Here is a 14,645-nt window from a genome sequence, read left to right as displayed (position 1 = left end):
TAACCTACATTCTGGTAAACCTTTTCTGTGTCCTCTTCGCATCCTTTCTGTAATGTGGCGACCAATACTCTGTGGCCAAACCAAACTTTTATAAACCTGCAACATCACTTGCTGACCCTTGTAATCAATGCTCTGAGCAATAAAGACAAGGGTGCTTTATGCCTTCGTTATCACCCTATCTACTTGTGTGGTCACTTTCAGGGAGCTATGGAATAGAACCCAAGATCTCTCTGTTCTTCAGGGTCCTGCCACTAACTGTGTACTTTTCCTTAACATTTGAACTCCCAAAGTGAAGAACCTCACACTTACTTGCATTAAACACCATGTACAATTTCTCCACCACAATCTGCAACTAATCTATATCTCGCTGAGTCCTTCAACTAACTTCTATACTATCTACAATTCCTCAGATCTTCGTGTCGGCTGCAAACTTATGAGCCCACTCGTTGATGTTTTCATCCAAGTAATTTAGACATATATCACAAACAGCAGAGTTCTCAGTACTGTAGAACATAGAACATTACAGTACAGAACAGGTCCTTCGAACCTTGATGTTGCACCGACCTGTGGAACGAATCTCTAAGTAATGAAACTACCTCTGACATCTGTCCTACATCTATCACTCCTCAATTTAAAGTTTTCTCCCCTTGTGCTAGCCATCACCATCCGAGGAAAAAGGCTATCACTGTCCATTCTGTGTAACACTCTGATTATCTTATATGTCTCAATTAAGTCATCTCTCAACCTCTTCCCTCTATTGAAAACAGCCTCGAGTCCCTTAGCCTTTCCTTGTAAGACCTTCCCTCTGTATCAGGCAACATCCTAGTAAATCTCTTCTGAACCCTTTCCAAAGCTTCCATATCCTTCCTATAATGCGGTTACCAGAACTGTATGCAATTCACCAAGTGCAGCCGCACCAGAGGTTTATACAGCTACAACATGAAATCATAGCTCTGAAACTCTATCCCTCAACCAACAAAAGCTTAACACATCATATGCCTTCTTAACAACTGTATCAACCCAGGTGACAACTTCCAGGAATCTATGTACAGGAACACTGAGATCCCTCGGCTCACCTAACAAGAATCTTACCATTAGCCCAGTAATCTGCATTCCTGTTGCTCCTTCCAAAGTGAATCACCTCACACTTTTCTGCACTAAACTCCACTTGCCATCTCTCAGCCCAGCTCTGCAGCTTATCTATGTCCCTCTGTAACCAACAACATCCTTCAGCACTATCCACAATTCCACCGACCTTAGTGTCATCCACAAATTTACTAATCCATCCTTTTACACCATCGTTAAGACCATTTATAAAAATGACAAACAGTAGTGGCACCAAAACAGATCCTTGCAGTACACCACTAGCAACTGAACTCCAGGATGAACATTTCCCATCAACCACCACCTTGTCTTCTTTCAGCTAGCGAATTACAGCTCAAAACTGCTAAATCACCCTCAATCCCATGCCTCTGCATTTGGAGCAATAGCATACCATGGGGAATCATATTAAATGCTTTACTGAAATGCATATACACCAATTAATCACTTTGCTTGCATCCACCTGTTTGGCCACCTTCTCAAAGAACTCATATGATCTACCCTTCACAAAACCGTGTTGACTATACCTAATCAACTTATTACTGTCTAGATGATTAATTATTCCTATCTCTTACAACCTTTTCCAACACTTTCCCCACAAACGAAGTAAGACTCACTAGTCTATAACTATGATGGTTGACTCTACTCCCCTTCTTGAACAAGGGACAACATTTGCTATCCTGCAGTCTTCTGGCACTATTCCTGTAGACAATGATGACATAAAGATCAAAGCCAAAGGCTCTGCAATCTCCTCCCTGGCTTTCCAGAAAATTCTCAGATAAATCGCATCTAGCTCAAGGGACTTATCTATTGGTACTCTTTCCAGAATTGTTACCATGTTCTCCTTGTGAACGTCAATCCTGTCTAGTCTAGTCTAGTGGCTTGTACCTCAGTATTCTCTTCAACAACATTGTCTTTTTCCAGTGTGAATACTGGCGAAAAAATTCATTTGGTGATTCGCCTATCTCCTCCGACTCCACGTGCACCTTCCAATGACTGACCTTGATGGCCGTAATGTTAATGTTGTCATTCTTTTATTCCTGATATACCTGTAGAAAGCTTTAGGGTTTTTCTTGATCCTATCTGCTAACGACTTCTTATGTCCCATCTTGGTTCTTCTTCGCTCTCTCTTATCATCTTTCCTGGCTAACTTGTAACTCTCAAGTGCCCTAACTGAGCCTTCATGTCTCAACCTAACATAAGCCTTCTTTTTCCTCTTGACAAGTGATTCAACTTCTTTCATAAACCGCAACTCCCTCGCTCGACCACTTCCTCCCTTCCTGACAGGTACATACTTATCAAGGACACTCAGTAACTGTTCCTTGAATAAGCACCAAATTTCAATTGTGCCCATCCCCTGCAGTTTCCTTTCCCATCCTCTGTATCCTAAATCTTGCCTAATCGCATCATAGTTGGCTTTCAGTCAGCTATAACTCTTGTCCTGCTGTATATACCTATCCCTTTCCATCGCTAAAGTAAACATAACCGAATTGTGGTCACTATCACCCCAAAGTGCTCACCTACCTCAAACTCTAACACCTGGCCAGATTCATTACCAAATCCAATGTGGCCTCGTCCCTTATTGGCCTAGCTACATACTGTGTCAGGAAACCCTCCTGCATACATTGGACAAAAACTGACCCATCTAAAGTACTTGAACTATGTTGTGGTTCTGTTCGCCGAGCTGGAAGTTTTCATTCTCTCCAACACCAAATCCTGGCAAATATAAATTCCCTTAAGTTCAGGTCCTTTCCCCCAGAGGAAAGGATTGCAAAGATGATTCTGGATAGGAGTGAGAGAGACAGGGTAGTTGTTATGGGGGTTTTTAACTTTACAAATATTGACTGGAAATAGTATAGTTCAAGTATTCATAGTTTGTGCGAAGATTTGTAGATCGGGAGCTCGTTGTTGTGGTTCTGTTCGCTGAGCTGGAAGTTTTTGTTGCAAACGTTTCGTCCCCTGGCTAGGCGACATCATCAGTGCTTGGGAGCCTCCTGCAAAGCGCTTCTTTGATGTTTCCTCCGGTGTTTATAGTGGTCTGTCCCTGCCGCTTCCGGTTGTCAGTTTCAGCTGTCCGCTGTAGTGGTTGGTATATTGGGTCCAGGTCGATGTGTTTGTTGATGGAGTTTGTGGATGAATGCCATGCCTCTAGGAATTCCCTGGCTGTTCTCTGTCTGGTTTGCCCTATGATAGTAGTGTTGTCCCAGTCGATTTCATGTTGCTTGTTGTCTGCATGTGTGGCTACTAAGGATAGCTGGTCGTGTCGTTTCGTGGCTAGTTGATGTTCATGTATGCGGATTGTTAGCTGTCTTCCTGTTTGTCCTATATAGTGTTTTGTGTAGTCCTTGCATGGTATTTTGTACACTACATTAGTTTTGCTCATGTTGGGTATCGGGTCCTTCGTTCTGGTGAGTTGTTGTCTGAGCGTGGCTGTTGGTTTGTGTGCCGTTATGAGTCCTAGGGGTCGCAGTAGTCTGGCTGTCAGTTCTGAGATGCTCCTGATGTACGGTAGTGTGGCTAGTCCTTTTGGTTGTGGTATGTCCTCGTTCCGTGGTCTTTCTCTTAGGCATCTGTTGATGAAGTTGCGCGGGTATCCGTTTTTAGCGAATACCTTGTATAGGTGTTCCTCTTCTTCTTTTTGCAGTTCTGGTGTACTGCAGTGTGTTGTGGCCCTTTTGAATAGTGTCCTGATGCAGCTTCGTTTGTGTGTGTTGGGGTGGTTACTTTCATAGTTTAGGACTTGGTCTGTGTGTGTGGCTTTCCTGTATACCCTTGTAGTGAATTCTCAGTTCGGTGTTCTCTGTACCATCACGTCTAGGAATGGGAGTTGGCTATCCTTTTCTTCTTCTCTTGTGAATCGGATTCCTGTGAGTGTGGCGTTGATGATCCGGTGTGTTTTTTCTAGTTCCGTGTTTTTAATGATTACAAACGTGTCATCGACATATCTGACCCAGAGTTTGGGTTGAATTTGTGGTAGGACTGTTTGTTCTAACCTTTGCATAACTGCCTCTGCTATGAGTCCCGAGATTGGTGATCCCATGGGTGTTCCGTTGATTTGTTCATATATCTGGTTGTTGAATGTGAAGTGTGTTGTGAGGCACAAGTCCAGTAGTTTAAGTATGCCGTCTTTGTTGATAGGTTCAGTGTCCTGTTTTCTGTTCTGTATGTCCAGTAGGTTGGCTATTGTTTCTCTGGCTAGGGTTTTGTCAATCGAAGTGAACAGTGCCATCACGTCGATTGATATCATGGTTTCTTCTTTGTCTATGTGTATATTTCTGATGATGTCCAAGAATTCCTGTGTTGATTGTATAGAGTGTTTGGATCCGCTGACCAGGTGTTTCAGTTTCTGTTGTAGTTCTTTGGCCAGTTTGTATGATGGTGTCCCTGGTAGTGATACTATGGATCTGAGTGGGATGTCTGGTTTGTGTACTTTAGGTAATCCATAGAATCTGGGGGTGTTGTTGCTTTCCGGTTTCATTCTTTGTAGGTCAGCTCTGGTTATCTGTCCGTTTTTTTGTAGATTCCTTAGTGTGTTATTTATCCTATTGGTGAGTTGTGGTGTGGGGTCAAATTCCTTCATTTGGTAGGTGTTGATATCTGTAAGTAGTTGTTGTGCTTTTTGGATGTAATCAGGTCTGAAGATTGATAAGTCTCCGGGGCCTGATGGTCTGCATCCCAGGGTACTGAAGAAGGTGGCTCCGGAAATCGTGGATGCGTTGGTGATTATTTTCCAGAGTTCAATAGATTCGGGGTCAGTTCCTGAGGATTGGAGGATGGCTAATGTTATACCACTTTTTAAGAAAGGTGGGCGAGAGAAAGCAGGAAATTATAGACCAGTTAGTCTGACCTCAGTGGTGGGAAAGATGCTGGAGTCTATTATAAAGGATGAAATTACTGCACATCTGGATAGTAGTAACAGGATAGGACAGAGTCAGCATGGATTTATGAAGGGGAAATCATGCTTGACTAATCTTCTTGAATTTTTTGAGGATGTAACTATGAAGTTGGATGAGGGAAATCCAGTAGATGTAGTGTACCTGGACTTTCAGAAAGCTTTTGATAAAGTCCCACACAGGAGGTTAGTGAGTAAAATTAGGGCACATGGTATTGGGGGCAAAGTACTAGAGTGGATTGAAAATTGGTTGGCTAATAGGAAACAAAGGGTAGTGATAAACGGCTCCATTTCGGAATGGCAGGCAGTGACCAGTGGGGTATCGCAGGGATCCGTGCTGGGACCGCAGCTTTTTACAATATATGTTAATGATATAGAAGATGGTATCAACAATAACATTAGCAAATTTGCTGATGATACAAAGGTGAGTGGCAGGGTGAAATGTGATGAGGATGTTAGGAGATTACAGGGTAACCTGGACATGTTAGGTGAGTGGGCAGATGCATGGCAGATGCAGTTTAATGTGGATAAATGTATGGTTATCCACTTTGGTAGCAAGAACAGGAAGGCAGACTACTACCTCAATGGATTCAATTTATGTAAAGGGGCAGTACAGAGAGATCTGGGTGTTCTTGTATACCAGTCATTGAAGGCAAGCATGCAGGTACAGCAGGTAGTGGAGAAGGCTAATAGCATGCTGGCCTTCATAACAAGAGGAATTGAGTATAGAAGCAAAGAGGTGCTTCTGCAGCTGTACAGGGCCCTGGTGAGACCACACCTGGAGTACTGTGTGCAGTTCTGGTCTCCAAATTTCAGAAAAGACATTCTGGCTATTGAGGGAGTGCAGCGTAGGTTCACGAGGTCAATTCCTAGAATGGCAGGATTACCTTACACTGAAAGACTGAAGCGACTGGGCTTGTATACCCTTGAGTTTCGAAGATTGAGAGGAGATATGATTGAGATGTATAAGATTATGAAAGGATTGGACATTCTGGCAGTAGGAAACATATTTCCACTGATGGGTGAGTGCCAAACCAGAGAACACAGCTTAAAAATACGGGGTAGACCATTTAGGACAGAGATGAGGAGAAACTTCTTCACCCAGAGAGTGGTGGCTGTGTGGAATGCTCTGCCACAGGGGGCAGTGGAGGCTCACTCTCTGGATTCATTTAAGAAAGAGTTGGATAGAGCTCTCAAAGATAGTGGAATCAAGGGTTATGGAGATAAGGCAGGAACAGGATACTGATTAGGAATGATCAGCCATGATTATATTGAATGGCGGTGCAGGCTCGAAGGGCTGAATGGCCTACTCCTGCACCTATTGTCTATTGTCTATCTCTGGAACTATTTGAAGACCCACAGAAAAATCTCAACAGGGTGACCTCTCCTTTCCTATTTCTAACCGCAGCCCATGCTGCCTCAGTAGATGAGTCCTCAAACGTCCTTTCTGCCACCATAATACTGTCCTTGACTAACAGTGCCACATGCCCCATTCTTTTACCATCTTCCCTGTTCTTACTGAAACATCTAAAATTCTGCAACCTGCAACACCCATTCCTATCCCTGCTCTATCCATGTCTCTGAAATGGCCACAACATCGAAATTCCAGGTACCAACCCATGCTGCAAGTTCACCACCTTATTCCAGATGCTCCTGGTGTTGAAGTAGACACACATCTAACCAAACCCCTGCCTGCTGGTGCACTCTTGTGACCTTGAAACCTTATTTCTGACCTCAATACTCTCAACCTCCTGGACACTGGAACTACAGTTTCGGTTCCCATCCCCTTGCTGAATTAATTTAAACCCTCCCAAAGAGCATTAGCAAATTCCAACTCCCCCGCCCCCCCCCCCCCCAACCCCACCAGAACATTGCCACTCCTCTGGTACTGATCCCTGTGGAACACCACTAGTCATGAACCTCCAGCCAGAAAAACATCCTTCCAGTATTACCTTCTGTCTTCTATGGGCAAACCTATTCTGAATTCAAACAGCCAACTCACCGTGGATCTCATGCATCTTATTCTACCATGAGAGGCCTTGTCGAAAGCCTTACTAATATCCATGTAGACAGCATCAACTGCTCTACCCTCATTGATCAACATCCTAAACAAAAATCAAGTTAGGAAGACATAACCTGCTCCGCACAAAACCATGCTGACAATTAGGAGAAAATGAGGACTGCAGATGCTGGAAATCAGAGTCAAAGAGTATGGTGCTGGCAAAGCACAGCTGGTCAGGCTACTCCAAAGAGGAACAGAGTCAAAGTTTCGAGCATAAGCCCTTCATCAGGAGTGAAGGGGTGGCCCAAGGGGCTAGGAAGTAAATGGGAGGGAGGTGGGTCTTGGGGAAATGCAATAGGTAGATGAAGGTGGGGGTGAAGGTGATAGGTCACAGATGGTGTGGAGCAGATAGGTGGGAAGGAAGATCGACACGTAGGACAGGTCAAGGAGGTGTTGCTGAGTTGGAAAGTTGCATCTGGAATAAGGTGAGGGGAGGGGAATGAGGAAACTGGTGAAATTCAAATTGATCCCATGTGATTGGAGAGTCTGAAGGCAGAAGCTGAGGCGTTCTTCCTCCAGGTGTCTAGAATTTGGCAGTGAAGAAGGCCCAGGACTTGCATGTCCTTGGTAAATTGGGAGGGGGAGTTAAAGTGTTCAGCCACAGGGTGGTGGAGTTGTTTGGTGCATGAGTCCCAGAGATGTTCTCTGAAACATTCCACAAGTTGGCATCCTGTCTCCCCAATGTAGAGGAGACCACATCGAGATCAATGGACACAGTAGGTGACGTGTGTGGAAGTACAGATAAATCTCTGTCAGATTGCGAAGGATCCTTTGGGGCCCTCGATGAAGGTGTGGGTGAAGGTTTTGCACTTCTTGCGGTGGCAGGGGAAGGTGCTGGGAGTGGAGGGTGTGTTGGTGAGGGGCATGGACCTAACAAGGGGGCCGTGGAGGAAATGGTCTCTCCAGAGCGTAGATAGGAGTGGAGAGGGAAATACATCCCTGGGATCTGTTTATAAGTGGCGAAAATGGCAGAGGATGATGCGATACATCCGGAGGTTGGTGGGGTGGAAGGTAAGGACCACTATCTTTGTTGCGATTGAAGAGGTGGGGTTCAAGGGTGGAGGTGCAGGAAGTGGAGCAGGGCATTGTCCATGTGGGAAGGGAAACTGCGGTCTTTAAAGAAGGAGGCCATCTGGGCTATTCTATGGTGAAATTGGTCCTCCGAGCAGCAGATGTGGTGGAGGTGGAGGAATAAGGAATAAAGAGTAGCATTTTTACAGGAGGCAGGGTGGGAGGAGATGTAGTCCAAGTAGCTGTGGGAGTTGGTGGGTTTGTAGTAGATGTCTGAATTGAGTCGGTTGCCAGAAATGGAGATGAAGAAGTTCAGGAAGGGGAGGGAGGTGACCAAAATAAATCAGGAAAACTTGATGAAAGGTGTTCATGCACCACTTCTGCTCCCCAACCCCCAGGATAAGTATCACTTCCTTTGGTGACATCACTCACAACAACATAAACACACCCACTCTAGAGACAGTCTCCACCCCCACTCCCAACTCCAGCCCTGCCGAGTTTTTACCAGCCACCCCAGACCGCCCCCGACTGAAGATGAACGATCAATCCTCAGTGAACGCCTCACTTTCATCCCCCTCACTCCCAGATCAATTAATTCAACACGCATCAAACTTTTCTTCCGCCGCCTCCCACTCCACCAAGGACTTGCAAGTTCTGGCCACGTCTACCACTAAACTCTAGCCACCCGACGCCTGGAGGAAGAATACCTCATCTTCCACCTTGGGACCCTCCAACCACACAGGATTAATGTGGATTTCACCAGTTTCCTCATTTCCCTCCCCCCACCTTATATCAGATCCAACCTTCCAACTCGGCACCACCCTCTTAAACTGTCCTAACTGGCCATCTTCCTTCCGACCTATCCGCCCCACTCTCCTGTCCACCCTATCAACTTCACCCCCACCTTCATCTACCTATCACATTTCCAGCTACCGTCCCCCCCAGCGCCACCCTCCTTCCATTTATTTCTCAACCCCCTTGGGCCACCCCCTCATTCCTGATGAAGAGCTTATGCTCAAAGCATTGACTCTCCTGCTCCTCGGATGCTGTCTGGCCAGCTGTGCTTTTCCAGCACCACATTCTTCGACCATTCTGACAGTTGGAGGGCTTTGCTATAGGGGGAGGCTGAATAGGCTGGGGCTGTTTATCCAGGAGCGTTGGAGGCTGAGGGGCGACCTGATAAAGGTTTTTAAAATCATGAGGGGCATAGATAGGGTAAACAGACAAGGTCTTTTTCCTGGGGTGGGGATGTCTAGAACTAGAGAGCACATGTTTTGGGTGAAAGGGGGAAGATTTAGAAGGGGCCTATGCGGCAACTTTTTCACACCGAGGTTGGTTCATGTATGGAATGAGGTGCCAGAGGAAGTGGTGGAGGTTGGTAAAATTACAACATGTAAAAGGCATCTGAAGAGGTATATGAATAGGAAGGGTTTAGAGGGATATGGGCCAAGTGCTGGCAAACGGGACTAGATTAATTTACGATCTGGATGGCATGGACGAATTGGACTGAATGGTCTGTTTCTGTGCTGTGCATCTCTATGACTCTCTGACTGTCCCATGTTTTTCCAAATGCGCGTAAATGTTACCCCTAAGAATGTTCTCCAATAGCTTCCCAACCTCCAATGTAAGACTCACTGGACTATAATTTCCTGTATTATCCCTATTTCCTTTCTTGAACAGAGGAACGACATTAACTATTCACTAGTCCTCAGGGACCTCTCCAGTGGAGTGGCTAGAGAGCATAAAAGTTCTTGATCAAGTCCTAAAGAATCTTGTCTCTCTCAATAACCTGGGGTAGATCCCATCAGGCTCCGGGGACTTATTCACCCTAATGCTCTTCAAAAGACCAACACCACTTCTTTCTTGCCCTCAAAGTTCCCGAGCATATTAGCATGCTCCACATTAATCTCACTATACTCCATGTCCTTCTGCTTGGTTCATACGTATGCAAAGCAATCATCTGGGATCTCATCCACATCCTCTGCCTCCAATCACAAGTTCCCTCCTCTATGTATGGGGGGGCATGGTGGCACAGTGGTTAGCACTGCTGCCTCACAGCGCCTGAGACCCGGGTTCAATTCCCGCCTCAGGCGACTGTGTGGAGTTTGCACATTCTCCCCGTGTCTACGTGGGTTTCCTCCGGGTGCTCCAGTTTCCTCCCACAATCCAAAGATGTGCAGGTCAGGTGAATTGGCCATTCTAAATTGCCCGTAGTGTTAGGTAATGGGTAAATGTAGGGCTTCGGCGGGTCGGTGTGGACTTGTTGGGCCAAAGGGCCTGTTTCCACACTGTAATGTAATGTAATCTAATCTAATCTAAAAAAATCTAATCTAATCTAATCTAATCTAATCCTTGTGTGGCCCTACCCTCTCCCTGATTATCCTCTTGCTTTTAATATATGTATAGAATGCCTTGCAATTCTCTTTAACTCTACTCACCATGGCCTCTCTTTGCTTTCCTAATTCCTGCTTGGGTTCTTTCCTACTTCTTTTATATTCCTCATGAGCCCTGTCCAATTTAAGCTCTCTAAACCTTACATATGTTTCCTTTTTCTTTTTGACTAAGTTCACAACCTCCCTCATTATCCAAACGTCCCATACCTTGTCATTATTGTCCTTCCTTCTTACTGGAATTTGTTGGTCCTGAACTCTGATCAGCAGGTCTTTTAACAACTCCCACAAGTCAAATCTGGACTTGTCTGAGAACAACTAATTCCAATTAATTCTGCCTAGCTCCTGCCTAACACTGACCTAATGTGCCCTTCCCTAATTAAGTACTTTCCTGCAAAGTCCTGACTTATCCTTATTCATTGCTACCTTAAAACTTCAGGAGTTGTGATCACTGTTGTCTACCCCTGCCCAGTATGTCAATTCCTGCAGCAGCCTCCAGCCTAGGCCCTTCGCCGCCCAGCACATCCCAATTCCTGGTCTCCCCCGTAGCCACAGCCCTCCCTTCTTCCAGCCACTCGAACCTGTAAATGTGGAGTTGCAGATTCCTGAGCATAGGTTCTCTGATGATAGCCGCTTCTCCAGACAGAAGGTAGGCCCGGCTTGAGTTGATCATGTCCCAGACATTGATCAGGTCTTGAGAAAAGACAGGCAGCATCCTGAGGACTCTCTGTGAACCCTCACAGTCAATGAATAAGAGCTGCAAAAATGAGTATACGCAACTGACAAAAAAACTGTTGTCAAGACATACCAACTGGGTGGAGGCTAAACGTAAAGGTACCAGTTGCAAGGTGGAATGTTACTGCCTGTGTGTGGATGCACACCAGCGACTGACTACCCTCCTCAACAGGGAAACTGCGCAGTGACCCAGTGCATCTTTTTGTCCCAGAAGAAGTGAACCAACATTCTCTGGATGTCATCAACAAAACCAGTCAGAGGAACCAAATAGACCAGCTGATATGACAGCATGGAGGCTATCAGCTGGTTTATGACCAGTACTCAACTCCTGTAAGGTAGCACTCGAAGCAGTGCTGTCCAGTGTCCTAGACTTTGGCCTTTGGTTCTTGCCAATTCGCTGGAAAGGATTCCTCAGCCATGCTAAGGTAGACCCCAGGTAGAGGAGATGGGTGGTACTGCAGCTGAACCACCATAACTCTTCTGGCAGAGAATCCCATTGGCCATGGACAGAACAGGAGACCAGAACATTTGGCCCAGTTGATCCTGGTGGAAGGCACCACTGACTGCATCGTACATCATCCCCAAGTCAGCCAGGTCAGTGAAAATGAGGAGCATGTCATCATGCTCGTGCCTGCCCCGCGCAGATCTAGTCCCAACAAATTCTTGTGCAAGAGGCACATGACAACGTCCATCTGGTCAAGGACCTGATCCATTTTTGTCAGAGGGCTGGTCTATCTGGTTAGGGTGGATCATGTGGTCCAGCATGGATGCCAGGCAAGAATACAAAACCCTAGCAAAAAATTTGTAATCTGTGTTGAAGAGGGAGACCAGATGGCAGTTCTTCAGAGAACGAAGCTTTCCTTTCTTTGGCAGCAGCACGATGACTGTCCTTGCACCAGGAAAGAGGCAGCTCTCTGGCCAAGAGACACTCCCCCAGGACACATGCATAGTCACCCCCCCCAAGGACATCCCAGAATACCCTGAAGAACTCCACAGTCAGCTAATCAGGCCCTGAGGATTTTCCCCTCAAGAGCCAGCTTTGGGTGTGTTATGAGCTGTCTGGGTGGGCCAGAAGACCCAAAAATCTTCCAGTGGTCTGGACCCAGTTGGACTCTATCACAAGGACCAAGAGTAGTCCTAGAGTTCTTCAATGGAGATGAGGGGAAATCCAAAACTCTTACTGAAGACGGACTCCGCATCATTCCCAGCACCCACTACCGGGAGTCGAAATCCTCCTGCGGTTAGTTGTCTTCAGCCACTGGCCCCTCCTCCACTGAGAAAGTGGAGGCTGGCCTGGCACCAACAGCTGGCCCCAACCTCCCAGTGACACCATCTCCAAGATCGCTAGCAGGACCTCCTCAATGCACCCCAATGGGGCTTGTTCTGGGCCTGGGTTATTGGGTGGCAGAGACTCGGAACCCGGCTCCTCAGGGAAAAAGTCCTACCCGAGAGCCAAGGTGCCTGGGACAACAGTCTGGGAGCCTGTAATGGAGGAAAGGTCTTATGGGGAAAGGCTGAGGGATTTGAGGCTGTTTTCTTTAGAGAGAAGGTTGAGAGGTGACTTAATTGAGACTTATAAGATAATCAGAGGGTTAGATAGGGTGGATAGTGAGAGCCTTTTTCCTCAGATGGTGATGGCTAGCATGAGGAGACATAGCTTTAAATTGAGGGGTGATAGATATAGGACAGATGCCAGAGATAGTTTCTTTACCCAGAGACTAGTAGTGGTGTGGAACACACTGCCTGCTATAGCAGTAGACTCACCAACTTTAAAGGTGATTGGGTAAACATATGAAAGAAAATGGAATAGTGTAGGATAGATGGGCTTCAGATTGCTTCCACAGGTCGGCGCAACATTGAGGGCTGAACTGTGCTGTAATGTTCTATGTTTTATTTTGTATGAAATAAAGCATTCCACTTCCTGCTGTGCCCACCCGTCTCTAAAGGCATCGAGAGTGTTGGTGGACACCACGCGCTCCTTTTCGAGGGATACCCAAGTTTGAACATAGCTGCAGAATAGGGTCAGGCATTTGGCCATAATGACCATTTCCACAGCCCATTGCCTTGACCTGTTCATGGCCAGCTTTGCCAGGCCCAGGAGCAGACCCATGAGGAGATCCTCTGACTTGTCCTCTTACCCGTCTCCAAAGATCAGGAGCTTGGAGCTAAAGTGCAACCAAAAACAGAGGGAAAGGTTCTTCAGATAACTAAAAAGGGAGTGCAAGTGCCCACAATATATATTGTTCACGGACTCCAAGGTGCCACCAAATAAGCAGCTGGGCTGGGAGTCTGTGAACCGTGATTACAAGGGACTGCTGTGTGCAACACCCTCTATCCCAGATCTCCAAGCGAAAGAGGGAGGACTCCCACTGGGGATACCCTCCTTGCGGCAGCAGATGGGCATACCAAGGCATGTCCAGGTGGTGTATAAAGTAGAAGAGGTGAATGGTGTGCAGCATCAGTCCTACATTGCTCAGCATTTCATTTCCTTAAAAGATACAAATTAAACTTTGTGCTGTTAAGAAGGCATGCAGTGTGTTAGAACATAGAACATTACAGCGCAGTACAGGCCCTTCGGCCCTCAATGAGAACATTACAATCTGGATGGTGAGACTTACCAGGAACACCAATGATAGACAGGAGAGGATAATAAAAATATTGAATAATCCGAAGGACATAATAGATCCGCGATGATAATGACAACCAATCATAATATGTAGAAAGAGTCCAAACATAATCCGATAAACCCCTGTCCATTGTTGGAACATTCCAATCTAATGTTCCCAGATTCTGATCTATTGTTGAAACATTCCCGTCTAATGTTCTCGGATTATGATCTCTTCTCCATCTAGGGCTGCTGATCGTGCTGTCGGTGATGTTCCTGCTCACACTTTGAGATAACACATCGAACAGTGCCTATTTATCATTAAAAGATGGGAACTCTCCACTGGGGTAATTAGAATCCATGGAGACTGACATTAATCACAGTCACCGAACAAACAGGCTCAGTTAACCCCTTCCTTACATAACATTTCATGTCATAATAAAAGGCAATATTTACTCAGTCTTGATGGAATGAGTGAGGGTTACTGATTAGATTACTTACAGTGTGGAAACAGGCCCTTCAGCCCAACAAGTCCACACCACCCCGCCGAAGTGCAACCCACCCATACCCCTACTTTTACCCCTTACCTAACACTACGGGCAATTTAGCATGGCCAATTCACCTGACCTGCACATCTTTGGACTGTGGGAGGAAACCGGAGCATCCGGAGGAAACCCACGCAGACACGGGGAGAACGTGCAAACTCCACATAGTCAGTCGCCTGAGGCGGGAATTGAACCCGAGTCTCTGGCGCTGTGAGGCAGCAGTGCTAACCACTGTGCCACCGTGCCGCCCACTGACAGATGGACTTTAAATCTTTCCTTTTTTTTACTTTCTCTTTGTATGTGG

The 14,645-nt window shown here is 46.1% G+C and overlaps 1 protein-coding gene across 1 annotated transcript in view; it reads right to left on the bottom strand.

The window, feature by feature from the left end:
- LOC122540532 (zinc finger protein 385B-like) overlaps positions 1-13,886 on the bottom strand; it is a 105,730-nt gene extending 91,844 nt beyond the window's left edge. Inside the window, exon 1 of the mRNA XM_087976543.1 lies at positions 13,810-13,886. The gene's annotated coding sequence lies outside the window, so the exon portion shown is untranslated. The remainder of the gene's footprint in view (positions 1-13,809) is intronic.
- Between the last annotated feature and the right edge of the window lie 759 nt (positions 13,887-14,645).

Source organism: Chiloscyllium plagiosum, unplaced genomic scaffold, assembly GCF_037043375.1.
Source record: "Chiloscyllium plagiosum isolate Xiang-an unplaced genomic scaffold, Cpla_swu_hap1 HiC_scaffold_29, whole genome shotgun sequence".
Classification (NCBI taxonomy): domain Eukaryota; kingdom Metazoa; phylum Chordata; class Chondrichthyes; order Orectolobiformes; family Hemiscylliidae; genus Chiloscyllium; species Chiloscyllium plagiosum.
Note: the sequence above shows the minus strand (reverse complement) of the source record. Positions and strands in the feature narration are given on the sequence as shown.